This window comes from Apus apus, chromosome 7, assembly GCF_020740795.1.
Source record: "Apus apus isolate bApuApu2 chromosome 7, bApuApu2.pri.cur, whole genome shotgun sequence".
Taxonomy (NCBI): domain Eukaryota; kingdom Metazoa; phylum Chordata; class Aves; order Apodiformes; family Apodidae; genus Apus; species Apus apus.
The window spans coordinates 27,464,096-27,486,654 of NC_067288.1; the positions used below are offsets into that span (position 1 = coordinate 27,464,096).

A 22,559-nucleotide genomic window follows, 5' to 3' on the forward strand; every position below is an offset into this window, starting at 1 on the left:
GTCATCAAATGAGTTCAAACAACGTTACATGTTCCCTGCTCTCCGTATCGTAACGAAGCTCGGCTGTCAGCTCTGACTTGGGGACAGGAGGACTCCAAAGGCGAGGGAAAAGCCTGCTATGAAGATGCTACCTCAGGATGCTGGTAGCCTGGGAACTTCAATTTCTTTGCACTCCCCCGGTGACAAGAGACTTAACAAGAACTGGGGAGTGGCACAACGTGGATTGGTACCTGAAGTGGGAATCTGGGGGCCAGAGTGGGCTCTGAAGCACCATCTCAGTTCAGCAAAGTGCTTCAGCAAACAAGAAATCCACTTCATTCAACAAGGACTAGTCACACGGCAAACCTCAGGTATGTTTGAGTATGTTGCTGAATCAGACCCTAATCTCTCACCATCTTGGCATCTCAAGACATGAAAACAAGACCGTGCCACGAATCTGCTATAAAAATAATTGCTTTTAGTTTAAAAAACTAAGTCATAAAACACCTACAGAGTTCCAATTTGCCTTATTTTCTCTGCAAGCATCATTTTACATTAGATCGCTGTTTTTCATTTACAATTCGAATCCCAAAAAGTACTTCTGTTTTAATTAGTTTCATAAATTTGCTGAGCTAAATGAATCCAGTAGTAAAATCAAAACTACAGAAAATGTGCGTAATCTGAGCAGACTGTATTACTTGTGGAACAAATTGTAAATCTATTGCTTAATTAAAATTATTTGAAATGCCAAGATGTGAAAACTCTGAATTATGCTGCCATACAAAATCCACGGCTCATCTTAATAAATTACAATAGCCTCAGCTACAAAATTCTCTCATTTGAAAGGTTTCCATCTATATATGTAAATTTTTTCCCACGTTAGACATGTACTTTTAGGACCTCATTTGCATCCTGATTGGATCAATGATTGTATAAACCAGCACTTGGGCTCCTGTTGGGAGCTGCACGGACTGAGAAAGTAATGCAACAGGAAGACATTATAAAACACAGCTTGTGTGGTGCTGAGGGTTAGCCCACTGAACTCCTGACTCCTTAAGGCTTCCTCAGTTTATCCAAGTGGACCAGTCACCTACAGTGCAGCACATCAGAACTACCCCAAAGGGCTTTTCCAAAGAGCCAAGCATCCTTGGAAGCACATCATGCCTCACCTGCAGGTGATCAGGCTGGCATTTTGCCACAATTTCATGGTCCAGATGTAAGCTTTCCTGCCCCAGAACATCACGGGCTGCCAAAGAGATGAAGCCCTTTGCTCCAGAAGTGGTTCCAGAAGAAGCCCAACACAACATCACACTGCAGATGCCTTCTGATGCCCTGAGCCAACCCTAAAACTTTGCTGGAAGGTTTCTGCAGACAATCTGTTCTGGAGAAATTAGCAGGTGTTCAAAGATGAGCATGGCCAGGGGTTTAGACAGAGAGCAGAAGAGTTTTAAATTAATTCTACAACACTAATTGGAGACTTTTATTCTAGGTTATAATCTTATTTTTCTCAAAACCCATCATAAGCAGAGCGTAACTTCAAATAAACTTCTCTTTCCTTGTGATAGCTCACCAGAGTCAAAGCCCTGTGCATGGCAGAGATTAGCAATATTTTATTTCAGCTTCCAGGGCACTAGTAATCATGTGAAATTACTCTTACAAGCAGGGTTTCCCTGCCCACTGGCTGCTCTGTAGATTGCTAGGACAAAACCTACCCAGAAATACAGAAATTCTATTCCTGTACAGCTCTGCCAGCTGGCCACACCATTATGCACATAATTAATTTTATTTGGGTTTCCTAGTAGGGAAAAACCCAAATCCTGAACTGAATACATCTTAAGAATTTCAATTTAATTAAGAGAATTACAAGAGGAGATAAAGGCAGGAGGGTGTTTATGATCATAACAGATTTCTACCTGCAATGCAGTAATACACCTACACCCATGTATTGATATATTTTAGTGGCCAACAAATCTGTGCAATCTGTACTATGTGGTAGCAGACATCAGCAGTGCATGTACCTGTTTGGATCTGAGCAAAAGAGACAAAAATCTCACTCTGTGCTGCAGGAAAGGGAACAGATGGTGTAAAAATTCATACACTCACAAATTCACACTTTTTTATGACACCAGGTTACTAGCAAGATCCTTCCATACTTACATGCTTAAAAGGATTACAGCTAGTTAGTCATTCTGGATCAGCCACTATAATTCAGCTGTGAAAGGGTCTCCAGCAGGTGAGGAGCTGTGGCGTGGAACAAGGGGGCAGCAAGACCTCCTACAAATCCCACAGAGCTGGTTGTTGGTACTCAAAATCACAGAATCATAGAAAGGTTTGGATTGGAAGGGACCTTAGAGATCATCTAGTTCCAACCCCCCTGCATGGGCAGGGACACTTCCCACTATACCAGGTTGCTCATGTCCCAGCACACACAAACACCAACCCAGCATCTGCAAACGCACAGTCCCGTGTGTTTTATTTAAGAACATATATGCAGATGGTTCTCTAGAAAGAGCACCCTATAAATAAATCATGTTTAATAACCCAAATAAACCAAACAAAATAAATAAACCATGCTCCTGAATGGCAACTTCCTCTGCAGAAGAATCTGTAAAACACTTTCTGGGGTTTGCAAAGTGCCTTGACTGCAAAATTGTTTTGCATGATGCCGTACTATTCCTGAAACAGCTGCGAGGGTCTGCATGGTGCATCAGCTAACAAATTCCCTGCTGTACAGCTCTCCTGCTCAGAACCAATACAAACCAAAACAACTCAGATGTCAGCTTGAGTCAGTGCTTCATTTTCTAACCCCAAGTTCTAACTTACTAGAAAACAACAGCTACTAATTTATTTTCCAGGCACACTGCCTGAGACCCTGCTGCTGAAAGTCCTTGTGAGGTTAGCAAGGCCAGGCCAGCTCGCACCAGCTCACTGTCCAGCCTGGAGATTCCCCACAGTCCATCATGGAAAGCCATGAAGCCCCCTATGCTGAGTGATGTCCTACAGTGTCATATCTTGCTTCTGATGACACTGTTTTCACTTGCAGAGCCAGGTATGGGGAACAACACCAAGGTCTGAGATTTTCCTGGGTTTATTTCCAGCACTGAACTGAAGGGTTTAAGCCAGCCTGATCTGTGCTGATGGTGGAAGGGACCAGGCAGCAGTCCTGTTCCTACCTCTGCTGTGAGGCTACGGATGAGAGAAGGGGTGAAGTGCAGGAATGTCCCATCCCAGCCAGTAGGAATTGTTGGACCCTTGGAAGACACAATCTGCTGAAACCTGCTGGGAAACTGCCCTCACAAAGCTCCATACCTGCCTCTGCAAAGGGGCTTGTCCACTTCAACTGCCCTGTACGTGGGCAGGGGGCTTATTTCTACAGGAAGTGTCGGCAGGATGGAAGCCAGGCTTGTAAGAGGTGGTTTCTAGAGTCAGTTTTGTTCTCTGCCCTTTTTTATTCTCTGTATTAAGCTGAATATGCAGGAAGAGAATCATATCCAATTCAGCATCAACTAATTTTCTCAGGACAGAAGCTCCCTTTCATTAAAACAAAAAATAAAATCCTCCGTATTCCCATACATGCCACAATCTGGTGAATTACCAGAATGTATTATTTATATAAAGCCTCCTGCTTTGGAAAGATCCACAATTGTTGGCTTCCTTGCTACGTGCTACAACACAGCTTGCCTTGTTTCACAGCCAGAAGTGTTGCTGTATCTTTTTGTCTTCCTCTTGCCAGCAGCTCGGCTACTCTTTGGAGACAGACTCTAAGTGTCAACAGGTGGGACGGGGCGTTGGGAGGTAGAGGCTGCCACGTTACTACAAAGGGCCATCTGGGCACAACGTGCAGGGACAGAATGTGGAATCCACAGCCAACAATGCTGGAACATCTGTCTGCCTCCAGCCTCTTCACCTATGGTAAAGGTTACCTACCGTCACGGTGCCAGCTGTGTCAGGCACTAGGGTTTTTGTTTTTCTTTTATAAACAAAAACAAACAAACAAAATCATAGAAAATAAAAAACCCAGCAGTAGCCTGTGGGGACATATTTTGGTGCCTTTATCCATTTTAAAATAACAGTGTTCATAATTGGAAGCTAAAGTATCTTCCCACTTCTCCCTGCAGAGGAGACTTGGCCACCACCCATCAGATATGTTTGCTTGCTTGATGAGACTCTCCCATGTGGGTGCAGGACCCCACTCCACATGAGAGCCACAGGTACTGTGTGCTTTGCCTGCATAGAACTTGGAATTGCCCGAGCAATCAAATACTTTTCAGCTAGGTTTCCCAATGATATTACTGAAACAAAGAGCTTAAAACTATTAACATCCTATTAATCATTAACTTACAAACCCACGGAGCAACTGAGAAACAACAATTTCCCCCATATTCCTAAATAAATAAATAAATTACTATAAATAAACAAAAGCATTCCCACCCTGCACTTTCTCTTTCCAAGACTGCTACCCACTGACATTTTTAATATTCCTCTGAGTAAATCAGTGCCAAAACTTTCCCTATCTTTAACAGCACCTGAAGCAGCAGCTACTGAGGACTGCTGCAATTCTCAATCGATCACTGCAGGGGCTGAGCCAAACCTCAAAACTTTCTAAACAATTCCTTTGGCTAGATTCCAGAGTCTCATCTCCCCTGTTTTTTCAAAATGGCACCATGCTTCTACCAAAGCATGCTCCCCACTGATGAGTGGGCAAGAAACAAGGAGGAAGATGTTGCGTTTCTGAGGTGGTTTGAGCTCAGCAGCCCTGTGGATGCCCCCACCTGCCCATGCAGGAGGCTGAGCCCCATGGAGTTCAGAGATGTTTCCAAGTTGGCATGTGAAGAGCAAAAAAAGATGAAAAGCTCTCCAGTTACCTATCCAGTCTAAAAAATCTGGAGACTTTTGGTCCTTTTTGTTTATTCAAACGTAGTGGCTTTTTAACGTGTTTTGTTAATACTTTATGGCTTTTTAAGGAGATACTTGGCAGGACATGCCATTTAAGGAAAAGGGACCTTCATCTCAGGTGTGTCCAAATCATCAAGCCTTGAAATATGGTTCTTCTCCATGTGATGTTTTTGTGATTCCCAAAAGCTGGACTTTGCCATTTTTTATTAAGCTTTTCAATGCCTTTTTGCAAACTCTGCCTCTCCAGGCTCCTTCCCTATTCCTCACACCCAACAGGCTGGCTTGCTGGCTGACACTGCCGGGGCTGGCATAGCAGCACTCACACCCTGCAAGGCACCACTTTCCAGGGTTTGTTTTTTTACACCAGCCACTGGTAAACGAGGCTCGTGTGACAGACCACTGGCTGTATAATGAGTTCATTCTCCAGACCTACCAAGAGCAAGGTACCTCCCTGGCCCATCTGTTTGCTCAGCTCCTCATGGCACGGCTCCGGGAATGCTGCTCCTGAAGAGAGCAGCAAACACCCGGCAGATTGCTGATGTGCAATAGACCCTGGTTTGATGGCCTCTGTAATGCACAGCACAAAGCTTCCTCAGCCAAAAAATGGAAAGAGACAGAGCACTGGGATTAATTCAGAACCATGGCTGGAAATTCTTAAACTGGAAGAAAAATCAGAGGGGAAGAAAGCCTCCAGAAGGCTAAACCAAATCTCCTAGCACAGAAGTCATACAGGCACAGTGCTCATCCTCAACCACCTCTATTTCCTCCACTTTTTCTAAGAGAAAGAGGGATATGCTGGATAGAGTCCAATGGAAGCTACAAGGATGATGAAGGGACTGGAACATCTGTCATACGAGGAAAGGCTGAGAGACCTGGAGCTGTTTCGTCTTGAGAAAAGAAGACTGAGAGGGGACCTTATTAATGCCTACAAATATCTGAAGGATGGGTGTCAAGAATGGGCCAGTATCTTTTCAGTGATGTCCTGTGGTAGGATGAGAGGAAACTGCACTATGCTGCAACACAGAAAGTTCCACCTCCACATGAGGAAAAACTTCTTTACTGTTAAGGAGATGGAGGCACTGGAACAGGCTCCCCAGAAAGGTTTTGAGGTCTCCTTCTCTGGAGACTTTCAAGATCTGTCTGGATGCTGTCCTGTGTGATCTGCCCTAGGTGTTCCTGCTGCAGCAGTGGGGTTGGACTCAATGATCTTCAGAGGTCCCTTCCAACCCCTATGATTCTACGTAAACAGAAGTTGTGAGAAAGTCAAAGCAAAGACTAGGACAAGAAATGACACCTAAAATACAAAGCAAAGCAGTATATCCAACCTCAACTGAAACACGGGCACATCTGACCTCAAAAAGAAAAAAGAAAAAAAACGCAGTTAAAAAGCTTAGATACCACCTGCAAACATTTTAAGAGGCAAGAAAAACTGGTACCTTCTTCAATTTGGAGAAGGGATGGATAAAATTGATGGGAAGGGGTGGCAGCCACTTGAGTGGTGAGTGGTTTAACGAAGATAAAGCAGACACTCTAGTACACCACCTTCTCAGTACAGCAATGGGGCAACAGATGATTCTGACATACATCACATTTAAGATTGCCTTTAAAAAATGTTGTCTATGTTTTTAAACACATTGCCCCGCAGAACTCACTGCTATTTGTACAAACAAGGTGCAGATGTAGGAGCTTCATTAATACCCTGAGTCTGATGAAGGTCAGGAGAACATCCTCACTCACATCCAGCAGGGCTTTTTAACAATGAACTCTCACAGTTGGGGTTGGGATATGAGCCAACTATTAGAAGACAGAGCTTGTTCCAGGTAAATCCTTCCACAGCTGCCTATTATCCCATACCACATTATTTTTCCTGACACACACAGTACTGTCCATACAGAAACAGGACCAAATACATCATAGGTGCAATCCAGTCTGGGAAATCCTATTTGGTTGTGCAATTACATTACTATCTTCTCCCTGACTGTACTAATGTCTGAATTAAACTGTAATATCTTATGACTGGAATCTTTCTTTAATTCATGCTGAAGAGCCCTCACACCATCTGTGGCCCTGAACAAAGCAGTAAATTCACCTCAACATCTTTATGCTTTCCCATAGTCCTTAAATCATTCATACCCAGACTTCCCGCATGTTCTGGACAGGATGGAAATGTTTCTACACCATAACTTTTCCATTAATGTTTTTGAGGAATGAATTCTTCAAAGAAAGCTCTGTTCTTTAATCATGGGGAGAAAGAGCAGTGCCCACACACTGCAGTGCCACAGGATGAGCCCTGAGAAGCCCCTGGGCTCTGAGCCACTGCAGCAGAGCCCTCCTTGGAGCCAGGTGCCTCTGGGCACTGGCAGAAATGAGGCCATATAGATATCCCCAGGGAAGAGCACACACCGCAAATGGATGGCTTGTGAGGTGCCACCTCCCTCCCTCCCCTTGCTAGCAAGTGAAGGAAGGGTTAGTGATGCTCAAGATGTCCTTCCCCTGTACAGGCATAGAGGTCTGTCATGCAATGTGCTTCTGTGAATGAAAGTCTCCAACTGTGCTTCCCTGTAACACATAATCCAATTATCTTCTAAAACTTGGTAAAAAATTGAAAACAAGTTTGGGAACAGGCTCCACAGCATCATCTGAAGAAGCTAAGTGGGGTGAACAACAGAGCTGCACAGTAGGAAATGAAAGACTTCACTGCACTGCAACTAATTGGTGAGACATCTCCCAACGTTATCTTCATTGAGGAACAGCATGCCAAGGGCTCACAGGTAGAAACCACTACTGAGTACAGCAAAGCACATTAAAAGAGGTTTGGCTTAAACATGCAGGATTCTGTAAAATTCAGAGAAAGACCTTCCTTAGCAAGGACCTTACGCACCAAGATACTGCAGCCTTTAGACTAATCCATGACATTGATTGTCCCTCTCTTTTGACAACTGCTCTTTTCTCCACAAACTGTTTCCTCCGTGGGTTTAATCCAGGGCTATAAGATCCCCATAATCTTTGCTAAAAAGGCTGGTAGGAGAGAAGAACCTCACAGGTGGTTTTCTGCTGGGCAGCTTTCTAGCCACTCTTCCCCAAACCTGTGGCATCGCACAGGGGATTCTGTTTGCCATGCTGTGAAATCCCAAGCTAAACTTCACTGAACATACTTAGCAATGACACAAAGCCCTGGAGAGCGAAGCCTTTTGGGAGTCTGCACTGGCAGCTTCAGAGCCACCTTCCACTGCTCTAACCATGAGCTACTCAACATGACCAACAGCTCTACTTCATCTCAGGGAACTTCTGGGAAAGGGACACCCTGGGGAATCCAATTCCAAAGTGTGACACAAAGGTATGGGACATAAAACCGGATAACCAAGAAAGTAAAGTCCCTACCATTCCTCTGCTTCTACAGCCATTGCTACTTCAGGATGCTGATGGTAACTTTTGATGCAGTTCACCCATTTTTGCAATGGCAAGGCTGAACTGCATCCAACCTCCTCTCCCCCAGTACATCAGCGACACGTGCACGCAGCCGTGCCTCTTCTGGTTCCTGCAGAGCCTCAGGACACCTTTCCTCAGCACAGCACTGGGACTTGTTGAAAGCACAAGATCTTGCTGTTGGAACAGCAGAATATTGCAAGCAAATATGAGCATGGTACAACAGCATGCTGCTAGTCTGTACATTGTGTCCTTAGGTACTCCAAATGTCTGGCTTGAGGCCAGCCTCTCAACACATCGGGCTCTCCCCAATGCCATGTGTTACACAGGTTTCTCCCCATGTCTGAAAATGCTCTGAGATGGTCTGCATTCCTGCAGTGCCCTCCAGCTACCCACTTCCCAGCTGCTCACAGCTTCTGCCTCCAGTCTCTGACCTTTCCATGGCTACCTGGGAAATCCTAAATTCAGTAAGAGACTTTTTAAAGCAAACAGTTTACATGATTAATTCTTCCTCTAGACCTCAAAAAAACCCTTTTTATTAACAAAGGTCACTGAATCTCAAAAGTGCAAACAATTCAAACACATTACAGCCCTCTTTAAAAAATAAAGGAAAAGCAAAATGGTTTTGTTTGGAGAAAACAGATGTGGCTGAAGAAAAGGCAAGAAGCTGGCCAGATACATCCTGAAGAAGTGATGGAAGAGCAGCTGTGTGCTAACACCAGCAGCAACTTGCCCTTATAAAATGAAGAGGGACAGGGCAGGACCTCTTGCCACAGCAACCCCCAATCACACAGAAAAAAACATGTATCTTAAGAGTGAGTACTGCCCAGAGCTCCTGTCGGCATCGCTTGGCAGCAGGATATTCTCCGTGTGCTACGAGTCTGCACTTTTCCTTCAGAGATGTCAAAACACTTTGCAGAGGTATGACATGACATTATCTTCATTTTACAGACAGGGGAACTGAGAGGTGGTGACGGGAAGTTATTTTTTCAAGATGAGATAGTGGCTCACCAGCAAAGTTAGAGCCACGGTCCTTAACCACTCCAGCATCACTGCCACCCTTGGCAGTCTTGGCGGGGAGGACAAGGTTCAAAAGTGGCAGTGATTCCTGTTGCAGGTGCTGTGCCTCAGAGCATGCCAGGACTCTTCAGTGGTGATAAATGGTGATAGTGTCCAATGAAGCTCAGCACCAAGGGCCTTCCAGATGGGCTGGCACATCAAAAAGCCATGGTGGCACAGAGACTGTCCCTCCTGCAGAGCAGCTGCTCCTCAGGAGGGATGCTCCAGCCCTCAGTGGCTTTCACAGCTCTCTGGGACTGGTTGCAGGGGCAGCAACCTCCTTTGCCAAGAAGAGCATTTAAAAATATTAACAGGGAATCCTCAATCATCTTCCTTCACGTTCCCATCATACCTTTCTCTATTAAGGAGCTGTGACTTTGCTAACCTGACTGATTCATTATTCATAACTATTATCCATGTTCAATAATTACAATGTTAATATTTTGGTAATTTAAAAGTACCTTTCTCTGGCAGAATTCTGTCTGTACCACATGCATAATTTAATATTTAAGTATTTATGCACTAAACTGTTCTTTTTGTCTTTCTTTTCCTCCCTGATTCACAGCTTCCAATATTTTCAAAATGATGGGTAAAAAGAGGAATTTAAAGAGGAATCTCTTTAATTTAAGGCCAAATTTAAAAAATAGGAAATACATAATGCCTGATCTATCAATCGAAGCTAATTCTACAGTACTGATGCACTGAAAGCCCTCCACTTTCTAATCACTAATAGATAACACTATCAAATTCAGCCCTACACTCCATTAGAATTGCAGTAGAAAAGCACTTAAGAGTAATATCCAGAGACAGCTTACCAAATACTTTTCATTTGGCTGAAAGACAAGACCAAACATGTTAATAATCTGAAAGCTTCCTTAAACAATGTGCTTTATCAATATGCTTAGAAAAAGAAATCAAAATATCTGAACAGAACTTTGTGTAGATGAAAAAAAGAAAATTAAAAAATCATTGTCTTGTGTTCAGCCAAAGGACTGTGACTTTTTAGGCACTGATCTCTGAATTACCCGTGGTTGTGTTGTAGCCTCCCAGCTTCAAACCACAGGAACTATTTCCATGCCCTGCTGTTCCCCATGCTTCCTACCCTTCCCTCTGACCACATTAATTTCAGGCTTGTTTGTAGGATGATTTTTTTATGTTCTCACCTCCTATTTCCTCATTTTCCCATCAGTTTCCTAAGCACCACACAGGCACAGCACTGGTGGGGCAGCAATGAACTTTATTCAACTCCCTTTTCCCACCTGTGGCTTGCTTCTTTGACCTCCTCCAAGGGATGGACAGAGACACAAGGCATCTGTGACCAGGTCCAGTGCTCATGTCCTCTCTTCTCATATTATTGTCAACCTCAAACTTAAGATTTTTCTGAAGTTTTCTTGCTTTCCAGATTAAATGCCACTGACAGCATGCAGCTGTAAAACACCCAGAGACAGAGCAGAACCACCCAGCTGCAGGCAGCAGCAGAGTTTCAAGGAGGGTATGTAGCAAACATGGGGTTTACATACTCACAGAGACACTACACGCTGGTGACAAGGAGTACAAAGGCTTATTTGATGCGAAGACAGAATGACTGCATTGCTCATGTCAAAAAAAGATCAGTGGAAGCATAACAACAGACCATTCTGCATGCTACACACACAGCATAAAGCACAAAAAACACTCTTTATGTTTCCAGGTTTTTTTTAGCCTGGTTTCCCAGAAAAAAAACAAGAGACAAGCAATTGTTCTGTCAGTCACTGCTTCCCCAAATAACTTTGGAACCTGTTGGTTGATGGCAGGTTTGACAGATAGGCAGAGGTCTCAGAGGGATTACATTCCTACCAGATGCGTAATAGAGACCCCAACCAGTGCCTTTGCTGAACTCCCCTCCATGCTGTGCCTTGCTCTGGGCCACACCTCAGGGGTACCAATTAGACCAGAAGGCAGAGCAGCTCTGCAGAGAAGGGAACAGCTGAGGGAAACGCTCACACCATCAGACAATGTGCACAGGAAAAAGAAGGTTGCAAATGTTCCAACCACAAGACACACTGAGATGAGGGCTCCTGCCTTCTCAGAGCCATCCTCCTCCAAGCACAGAAATCCAGAGCAGGATCCAACAACGCCCATGCTGGCAGCCTGAGCAGCTGGCCTTGGTGTCTTCATTGCTTACTCTGCTCTCAAAACCAAAGTCACTGATGACACTTGCAGCCTCCCATGTGATGTTAGTGCTAATGCCTCAAGGACCGCCCTGTTTCCCCAAGGCACAACCAGAAATGGCATTACCTTCCTCCACCTCCCCCTGCCTGCCCCCTCAGAGCTGCAGATGAAGGCATCCTCTGAGCTGCTAAAGCACAGGTACATTTTCTTGCTGGCATTACCAAAAAAAAAGGAGAAGAGAAGCATTGCCTGGCAAAGAGTAAGACTTCGATTCAGTTTTAAAGGGATGTGTATGACAGGGAAGCTACAGGGTGCTCATTCTAATAGCCAATGCTGCTAATTAAAACAGTTTTGGAAGATCAGCAGCTAACACATAAATCACCCCACTATATGCTATAAATAAGAGGCAGATACTGTATTGAATAGCTCCCATTTGTCAACTGAATGAAGAAATTTGATTGTGCCTTTTTGAATAATAAATCCAGACATACCTAGCAGGGCACTGAGAGTCGCTAGAAGTGTCTCTTTTATCAAATAACAATGATTGTATTATGGGGTATGCATTATGGGGCATCATCCATTTCTCTTGTTTTCTCATTTGTTGCTGACATCCTCCCTCCCAGACGAAACATGCAGCATGGGCTCCTGCAAAGATCTCAGCAAGGCAGGAACCAACACTGCTGAGTCTCCTGATGTGATATGCACCTACTAGGATGTATCACAGATGAGATCTGTAGGGAAAGTAACCTAGGGAAACCCAAATACACACGTTTTTCTTCTTTTCCTTTTTCCTGTAGCAATTCCAAAGGACACTCAAAATGCACCAGGTCTCAAACAGAGGAAAGCCACATAGTTCTTTCTGGCCATGGATCCCCATTTATACAAAACAACACTGAGAAACTAAGCTAAATTCCTTAAGATCATCTTATAACATCACTGAACAACAGAAACCCTAAAAGGCACCCACATGCAAGCAACAGATTTGCATTAATAATAATGATGATAATAACGAGGATACAAAGTTACCTCACTCCAGAGTGGAAAGCTCTTCTCAACCATGAACACTAGATCCCACTCACAGCCACCATGTCTTTCTCACTGTAAAAAAAACCAAACAAATGGGCACCAATTAGGAAATGGCATTTAATAATGGTAAGTTCAGAGTAGCTTCAAATATTGCACATACACTCATAAAAAAGAAGATTTAGGATTCCCTGTCACGTGGAAGGCTGCAGAAGGTTAATTGAGTTCACTGTAGAGCTATCATCACCTATATAACATCTAAGGAAAAAAGCACTGCAGTTGGGTTATGAAGATAGATTTATTTTAAGCCTTTAAAACTATTTGTTAATTTTTTGCCCTCCAACAGGATGATCATTCCTTTGGCTTTGCCCCCAAAACCCTCTGCAATAGAACAGCAACTTTCACAGCATCCCCTTGTCTGGCAGGTTTCACACCTTCCCATGCACAGATGCTCCCATCCCACCCACTGGCAGGAGATGCAGGTCAGCCTTGACCTCTGGCATCCATTCCCATTTTCCCAAAGGAAAAATATCTTCTGGGATTTAGGGCAGGCTTTTTTCTCCCCTGCAGAAGGAGTGACGGCTGGCTGGGAGCCAGAAAAACAAGCCCAGGGGGCTGCAGGGAACTTCCTAGGGGCTGTGCCTTTATCTTCTCTTCTGCAAGGGCTTAAAGAAAGGAGAAAAATGGTGGAAATCTCCTCACCTGGGGCTCCTTTTCCCCTCCTTCCAAAATGGCAGCAACTACCTATAGTCAGCTATACCACAAAGATAAATAGCATCCTTCTTGTGGCCTGCTCCTCATCTGCTCAAACTAGTAAAGCTGTAACCTATGTGTACTTATTTTATCAACAATAACAATAAATCGAGATGATTTTATTATTTTGGGGTTATGTTGGCCACTAAAAAGGAAAAGACAGTGCTAGGCTGAAAGGATTTGATAGCTACACATTGATTTTGAAACCCTGGCCACGCTGCCTGCATCCCAAAATGCTTTCCTTGCTGCCTGCCCTCCCCTTGCTTCCTTAATTTTGTGAGTTCCTGAGCTTAAATCATGTTCTAGGCACTACAAGTCAGGCCATGGCTTGCACGTCACCAGCTCTGCAAAGATTTCGCAGTTCCTGTTCAGTGCCTGGTGATGATACAAAAGCTGCTGCAGAGCAATTCCCAACACACACACAGCACAGATGTTGCTAAAGCAAGCAGAAGGGACCCGGAGCATACAGAGGGTAAAACACCATTTTAACAAAACTGATTTATTTAGAAACCTGAACTTCGAGGTGTCAAAATTCAAGACAAAGAATTTCTGATTGGCAGTCAGTGATGTCACACCTGAGCCAGTTACGGAGGTAATTCATGGGGCTGCCTTTTAAAAGAAATAATTCCCTCTCTGCTCCAGCAATAAGACATTGCAGACAGCCCATTTTCAGGGGATTACAAGGCACTTCTCAGGTAGTTAAAAGTCACTGAGCCTTTTGACCTTGTGCCTCCTAACACTACTGGAGGCATAATCACCCGAGAATGCACTGCTTAGCACGTGTGTCTTAAGGCTCACATAAAGCCCAGCCATCCAGCAACCTGAGCTGGGGACCTCAGGCTCATTTTCTATGAATTATGATGAGAAAACAACATGAATGTCATAAATAGCGCTATTAATTAGTTTATTGTATCATTTCAGAGATAGGCTACACAGCCTAAGAAACGCTAGAGGAAGCCCATGCCAGGCCAGAATAAAAGGTCATTGCTTTAAACACAGATATTTCATGCTACCACGATGCTTACACAAGTCAAGTAAATCTTTGCACGTTGCAGTTTCAAGTCACTAGAACTAATCATCTCGCCAGATGAGACCCTAGCTTGCTCACTGCCATAATGTTCAGCATATAATGAACACCAGGCAAGGTGAAAATTGATATCAAGAGCAATTCTAAGAGCTAAAAAGTTAACACCTAAATTGGAAATCAATATATGCTCTAAATATCGATCACTGGAACAGAAATCTTCAGGGTTTTGCCGAGTGAATGCTGTCATAGGTTGAGCTGAAGTTCATTGAAACACTGTATTTTAACAGTTCTTTAAAAACAAACCCACCAAGTAACCCAACCTTATGCTTTATGGAATGACTGCCTAACTACCACAAGCATGTGCATCTGTGCAGAACATCCAGGAACATGCTAAGCCAGATGTTAGCAGTGACTCTTTTACTGTCTCCTAGTTTTTGAACTCGTGTTTGCCTCCCTGCTGACAACCATCAAAGAGCAAAAGAAACCACAGCAGAGGAGCATCACGTTTGAGGGGGATGGTCTTTGGTATGTGCACTGGAAGGGCAGGTCTACAAGGGGTGATGGAGCATGGGGCAAAAATTTGGAGCTTGCTCACTATGTGGAAGCCCAGATCTCATCTCTGCAATGCAATGCACAGGCCTGCTTACCATTTCACACGTAGCACTGCCCAAAGGCAGCTCTGCTGCTTTTGGGAGCAAAGTTAGGATCTCTGCACAGTGCTCTGCTGTATGGTGGAGACATATCTCCTTGGGTTAATACTAGATGAAGCAGCTGCAGAACGTGTCCTCACATGCTGCATATCTGCTCAGAGCAAGCTTTTCAAACTCACGGATGAATGAAATAGCCGTTAAAAACAAATGTCTTATTGTTTGAGTCCTCCAGCCTGCAAGGAAGCAGGAATTTCTGTGCATTACATCAAAGAAACACTTGCCCCTATGTGATCAATTCCACTTCCTAATTATTACACACTGAGAGACCTGAATTTCTGCTAAGTTTTTCAGGTGAAAAAAGGGCCAGAACATCTCAGAAAAGGTTAGGAAAACTGTACCTCTCTATAAATATTTGTTGGTCCGCATTCCTTTAACTTTGCATGATTAAATACAGCCTGCTTCTGTTCTTCCACTTTATCCTCCAGGGAAATTTATCATCAAAATTATTGTACAGCATTCATTACTCTAGCCTCATTTAAAACCTTGCCCTACTTATTATTTAGGCTGAAAAAAAAAAGTTGCTTTGTATAGTATTGCCTATAATAGTCTCAATCATTACATTTAAAAGATTGCTGTAAGGCAGCTTAGCCTGCATTAGAGAAAAATAAAGTGGAATTCCATAGTTAAGTGTTACAGTTCTTATTCAGCTTTTGTTTACCAAATCTTAACAACACAAACTTCCAATGCGTTCAAAGGCTCTTGCTGCTAATGAACAACATTGTGGACTTCAGTCCTCAGCTTTGAAAAGGACATCTAGTAGCTTTCCTCTGGTTTAAAAGGTGGTGGGAAAAGGCAGAGAGCTGGAAAGGGAAGTAAGGCAGGGGTTTCCATCAGTTCAGAGGTGTGGAGGCCTTTCACCTCAGAGGTGCAGGAAACATGCTCAGCTGCAACAGTCAGACTAGCAGACAAAGCAAACAAATGTAAATTTTTTTACCTTGTATTCAAAATTTCTGTTTCTAGGACAAAGAAACAAACATGACTACAAGATGCTGTGCCTAAAGGGAGACAGAAAATCTAACTTAAATCCCAGTAGTATTTTGGGAAATTGTTTATACTGATCCATGAAGCCTCTTAGTTCCTTCACTAACAGGACCACTCTGGTGCTGAGTAACATTGCTGTTGTATTGGATGACACTATATGTATGTTTGTCTAACCCTTCTATCCTTCTGAAAAAGGATCATTAATCCAAGTCTGAAGTCATTGGTACAGTTTTTCCTGAAACATAGACCTTCCTGGGGAGGTTACCAGGGAGAGGTCACGTCTTCTCCCACTAGCAGCCCCAACAAGATCCTTCTCCTACATGGACTGCAGAACTGAAGCTGTTTTATTTCTAGTTTGACCATAGCAAATTCAAACAGAAAACCCAAGCTGGGCAAAAGCCATACACTGGATGTAGTGTCATGTATTTATTGGCTTGTATGGGTTGTTCTGACCTTTCCTGCTGCCTTCCCTGGACTTGGCTGACCTCAGTGGCTTTTTGCTGCCCACAAACCTGGCTACCCTTCCACCTCTCCTGCATCCCAGGTCAAAGACCTGATATAGTACTTAGGAAAATTAAAGGAACCCCCATTTTAACCCTCTGCAATGGTGAAAATTGCCCAGTTACATCTAATCTTCACTTCAGGTTTTGATTCATGACTACACTTTTCCCCTTCACCTGCCTACCTTGCCTTTTGGACTGCTTTCTACCAGAGGCCTTGCTAAAGACCTTTCAATATCGTAAATGAATGAGATAAGCCAGTTCCTCTCCTTTCTTATTGACAAGTTCAAAGACTTCTAAGAGATTAAGAGTGAAAGACTGTAAGTGACCTGCTGGGTCACCCAGCCTACACTTCTCCTATCACTTCCAGCCATATCCTACAGTACCTTTCTACTGGATAAGCCTGATCTTATCAGCACCTCCCAAATGTTTTCTTTTTTTTTCTTATCATTCGAACCACTTTACTAGGTACAAACGAAAGGCTTAGTGGTCTGTTACTCCCTGGATCATTTTCTGTCTGGTGTCACAAGAAGGCATTTTGTCTTTTCTATCCATAGAGCAGACACACTCCTCACCACCTACTGGAAGGGAAAGAAAAAGAGGTAAATCTTGGTGGCAGAAGGGAATAGGACAGCAGAGCTGATGCTCATCTAAGATGTACCACCAACACCAGTATATGCAATGCACTGGAAAACCAATGAAACAATGAAAATTCCTAATTTATAAGAGAGCTTAAGGTAGGGATCAATGTTTTCCTTGGGTATTATTTTATCATTAATAGATAAAAATATAATATTTTCTTTTTTATCATTAATTTTATGGATCCAGAGTTAATAATGAAAAATACTCAACATCCTGCTATTGGCCATGCACAAAATACAGCTTTTCCATTAGTCCAGTCAGCAGACACTGTTTCCCATCTGTTTTGATGAGTGTCTGCGTGCTTCCTATGACTGAAGGGATGGTGCTTATTAGCTGTGTTGTGCTCCAGAGGGGCAAATTACCACACACAAACCTTGCAGCCAGCCCAACACCCAGCTCTGTGTGCCAGCAGCTGCTCAGCACATCCCAACCCTGCTGCCTTTCAACAAAGCATGTTAGGAAAATCCCTAATGCTAAAATAAACCTATCACGAGAAAAGGGGTTTTCACAAGAGTGAAGTATCCTCTGTGTCCTCTCCCTGCCAGCCATTTTAAGGACATAAAAAGCTGTAGTCTTGTAGCTTGCTGCAAAGAGCAGCAGAGATGTCACCCAAAGGGGACACTGATCTGGCTCAAGGCCAGGAGAGGTCAAATGTCACCTCATTGTATGGTCATGGAGAATTTCCAGCAAGTCTGAGCCATGGCCCATTAACCCATGTGCTATGCAAACACACCAGGCTACAATGCCCACAGGAGAGGGAACAGCTTGCCACCCTCTCTAGGGCCCGTAACAACCCCAAAACTCTCCATACATGCAGCAAACATTTTAATATGATGCGAGTTTGCCTCCCAAGGTTGACCTGCAAAACACTTTGGTGCAACCAAAACATCTCCCCAGACCAGGTTTCTTTAGCAAACTTGAGAGCACAGAGGGCTTGAGCAGAGTGTGCTCACCCATGAGCTCAAGCCAGCAAGAGGGTGAACCTCAGCAGATGCCCAACGCTGCCACTGTCTTGGAGAGGAAAGGGAGGAAGAAATTTGGTGGGCTTTTTATTTTTTTTTTAATGATGCATTAATTCTACGATTTGCAATGATATCTTATTTTCCAGAAAAAAAATAAAATATTTTGTTTGTTTTCTACAATAAATTAGCATCATCCCCTGTTTTATAAACCAATGTTATCTATACTAAGATATTCTGCAATACAGCTAATCTCTTATATAAGCATTTAAACAAAAAAAGATTATCTATAAAACAATTGCAACTTAACACAAATCCCAGATGGGGAGATCACAGATACCAAACAACAGGCACAAGACACAGCTGGTGTTTTGAAATCACATGCATCAAACCCACCACTTTGTTTCATGGACCCACAAACCCAGCACAGGTCCCCACCACTGCCAGATGCACAACCCACCGCAAGCAGAAGCTGCTTCCTCCTGGACAGGGAAGCTCTGGTGCCCCCGGGTCATGGAGGCAAATTTCCTATATTGCAGGGGAGCAGGCATTTCCTTGGAGAAATGGCCCTTGAGGAGGATCACACCAGATATCCTCACTGAAGATCCTGGAGAGGCAGGATATTTTCTGAAGGAAACATGGCCCATGGGAAGCTCATGCTGGAGCAGGTTCATCCTGAAGGACTGCAGCCCATGGAAGGGCCCAGGCTGGGCAGGGGAAAAGCGTGAGGAGGAAGGACTGTCAGAGACAGGCTGTTACAGACTGACCACAAGCCCCCATTCCTACCCACCCTGCCCTGCTGGGAGAGGTAGAAGAGTAGGGAAGGAAGGAGTTGAGTCTGGGAAGAAGGGGGGGGGATGATGTTTTAGTTTTGGCTTTGTTTCTCACCATACTACTCTATTTTCGAGTGGCAACAAATTACATTAATTTTCCCCAAATCAAGCCCATTTTGCCCATAAAAGTAATTGGTAAGTGATCTCCTTGTCTTTATCTCAGTCTGTGAGCTTCTCCATCTCGTTTTCTTCCCTCATCCTGGTGAGGAGGGGGAGTGAGAGTGGCTGGGTGGGCATCTGGCAGTTGGCCAAGGTCAAGCCACCACACTCATCCATTCCTTGGCAGGCATGTATTTCTTTCCAGGAGTTCCTTCGAGAGAGTTTGCTGTCAAACCAGCATCCCAAAAGAGTTAAGTGCATTGTACAGGACCTGGAGATGGTGTTTGAACAGTATGACAGGGACATTTTCCATAAGCAGGGATCCTGATAATCACTATTACAACAGTGCTCCTCTGTAACTGAAAACTCTATAGGGGCTGGGAACTGGCCAGTCCAGAAGAGGGAGAAGTTGATCCTGGCATGTCAGCCTTTCTGTCAATCCAACCTCTATCATTTATTTAACTGTTTTTCTAATCTTCCAGACTGCAACTCATACATTTATACTCTTAAATTCTTTATGAGCAGCAGGATTAACACCTCTTTCATCAGGCTGGAATTAAAGCAGATCTGGACTAGTTTTGATCTATTCCACCAGTCCCAAAGCTTTCAACAGTTGTGATATTCTGAGCTATGGTTTTCCCCAAAGAGAGAGCTGCAGCTTTTTCTGAGGTACAGCATACAACAATTTCACCATGTCTCTATCCCATCCATTCTCTATGAGAGCCTTAACAACTCCATTCACCTCCTGACATCCAGATGACTTCCCATCAGCAGAAAAAAACAACCTACCAGCATTAAGGGGATAGTTGTGGGATTATCAGTTGGTTGCCAGAACATGAGTCACAGAAATCATGCCCCTTCTCCATCTCAAACAGAAGAAATGAGCTGTCAGATTGGCAAGAGTCTTCTCTGTTCCAGAGCAGCCGCAATAACTGATTCTAAACATTTCAAGTGGAAAGGTCCAGGTCTCTAAGTCAAAGGGACACACCTCTTTTTCAAGGGCACTTTTTGCAGATTTTGCATGAGGCCAACCAATAGAACAAGGGGGTCAGATGACCAAAGGCTCGCTGTGTTTGTGGTGTCCCACAGGCACATGTCCATGGAGATGCTTCTCTTGCTGTCCCTCATGTAGCACACAACAGGTCCAGAAACTCATCAGGGTACGTCTGCAATCACACTCTGAGCCCAGCTTCTCTCCAGCCCTACATTCATCACCATCCAGACTCAAACGGGATGTTGGTCAGGTCTCCTGCCCCTGGACTGGCCCTCAAATGTCAGTCCATATCTGGACAATCTTTCTGAATTTGTTTCCCAGATGCTCCTGACAGTGTCTGCCCTTTCCTGGCATTTCATCCCAGCAACATCCCTGTGGTGAGCGTAACAGGGTCCGAGGAGGTTATTTCAAAGAGCTGAAACTTGATTCTGTTGGTTCTCCTCCGAGGCCAAACTCCCCAGTCCTGACACCAGCCCACCTGCACCTCAAGGAGGAGCTAGTGCTAGGAAAGAAAATCCTACTGGGCTCCCTGTCACCTACACTGCCTGTAAAATGACCACTTTCCCCACAAGAACATGCTTGCTACTGAGAAGAAAGAAAAGTTCTCAAAATCCCTTTTAGGGTACCAAACACAACCAGGTCAAGGCTATGGATCCTACTTTCCATGCTAGATCTTCTCTCTTTAGGGAACATTTACTAAATTTGAGCACTCTCTCTACAACTTGTCTGATAACACCCACCACCCTCTTGTGCGCTGCAGGTTTCAACCTGTGTGCAAGTGCTTGGGCTCTGATGAAAATAATGAAAACTGATTATCTCATCATGTCCTTTGCAGTGGAAAAAAAAGGCTGATTTTTGACTTCTGAGTAGTCAGGTGCAATTCTTTGCCATGAGTTCACTGTTACTTTCCCCTCTCCAGCCCTTGTGCCTCTTCTGTGTTACAAATGAAATTTGAATGGGAATAGGCGAGGGTCATCTCTGCCTATGCTCCTGTTCCACAGCCAGGATCAAAGAACAAATACTGATGGGGATCATGATGATAATGAGGAAAATAATAATGAGCATTGATCTCGATGGAGATGCTCCTCCGTTCTACCAGGCCACTGAGATGAGAATCAGGAATCCCCTGACATAAAGGATGTGTCATGCTAAAGTTTAATTAACAGCAAATCACAACCCAAGCGACATATCCCCCCCCTCCTCACACTCTCAATTTTCATAACTGTCTTTTCACAATAAAACTCCAAGGGACATTTGGAAAGAGAGGAAAAAGTAAAAACTTCTGCCTCCATGTACAGCTTGTTACACCAACAGAGTCAGTCATCCATGGTTCCTCTCTGATTTTCTACAGTGTAAATCATGAGCAACTTCAGCATAGTCCACGGAGAGACAACAATACGGATGAGAGGAGAATTAGGTCCCTTGTGCTTCAAAGAAGACACACTTGGCATGTTATTTCACAGCTCCATGTGCTAATGGCAACACGTTACCTTCTGATAATGGTGCCATCAGTTCCTGTCATCTAAACACACACCACCACTCTTCTCAGCTCTTTCACCCCTAAAAAAGAGGAGTGTTTTGGTCTGGTCAGAACAGTGCACTTCTCCAGCACAATCTCCCAGCACAAACAAACTAACCATGGTGAAATACTCAGGAGAGCACCATTACACAGGCAGCATGAGGCCCTGCTTGCAGGGTCAGCTCCATTAGGCACAAACAGAGCTACTGCAGTGGAGGAGGGCTTGCTCTGAGACCCCCCCTCTCATTGCCTGGTGTCACCTTGGCTTCCACACAACCATGCAGAAACCCCACATCAAACTGCTGAAGAACTTTAATATTTTTTTTAGTCACTTTTCAGCCTGATTTCTAACTTGATCTAGGTGGCTATGAACACTATTGGTGGAGCAGGACAGCCAAACCAGGAGAGGTGGGGAGTGCCGACCTCCCCTGATTGGCAGCAAGAAAGACTTGCCCAGCAGTCAGTCATAGCACTATAGCATAAGCAGCTCTACAGATTTATCAGGTTGCTCCTCGCTCAAATCAGAATCAGAAGACATCAATGCTCAAGGGAAGTTCATGCAGCTGTAAATAATAATGAAATCGCATTCAGGACTGAAATACTTATTTTTCAGATATAGTTTTTGCTATTGGTGTTTCTGTAATATTATTTTTTTATCCTGCTTTCAAGCACCAGACATTTAGAAGTTGTTTGGGTTTTTTTCCAAGAAACGTAGAACATTTTTAAATGTATATACTAATCTATAACTGCTCATACAAAATACTATGCAGACAAACGTGTTCCCTTTCTGCCAAGACCTAAGAGAGATCTTTTTTATCAAAAATGTAACATGTAGAATTCTTTAAGAGACTTATTTAGTACCTAGCATGAAGTAGTTAACTCATTTTATGGACTAAGTAGGAGGAATTAAGGAGTATTTCAGGCAATTTCATGCATTTATATCCATTGCATATTAACTCATTACATATTGATCATGGAAGGAATCAATTCCTTAGATTAAATCAAACT

The 22,559-nt window shown here is 43.8% G+C and overlaps 1 protein-coding gene across 10 annotated transcripts in view; it reads right to left on the minus strand.

The window, feature by feature from the left end:
• DAB1 (DAB adaptor protein 1) overlaps window positions 1–22,559 on the minus strand; it is a 444,762-nt gene that overhangs the window by 213,082 nt on the left and 209,121 nt on the right. For all 10 annotated transcript variants that reach the window (XM_051625711.1, XM_051625710.1, XM_051625714.1 and 7 more), the window contains exon 2: window positions 12,538–12,609. The gene's annotated coding sequence lies outside the window, so the exon portion shown is untranslated. The remainder of the gene's footprint in view (window positions 1–12,537; window positions 12,610–22,559) is intronic.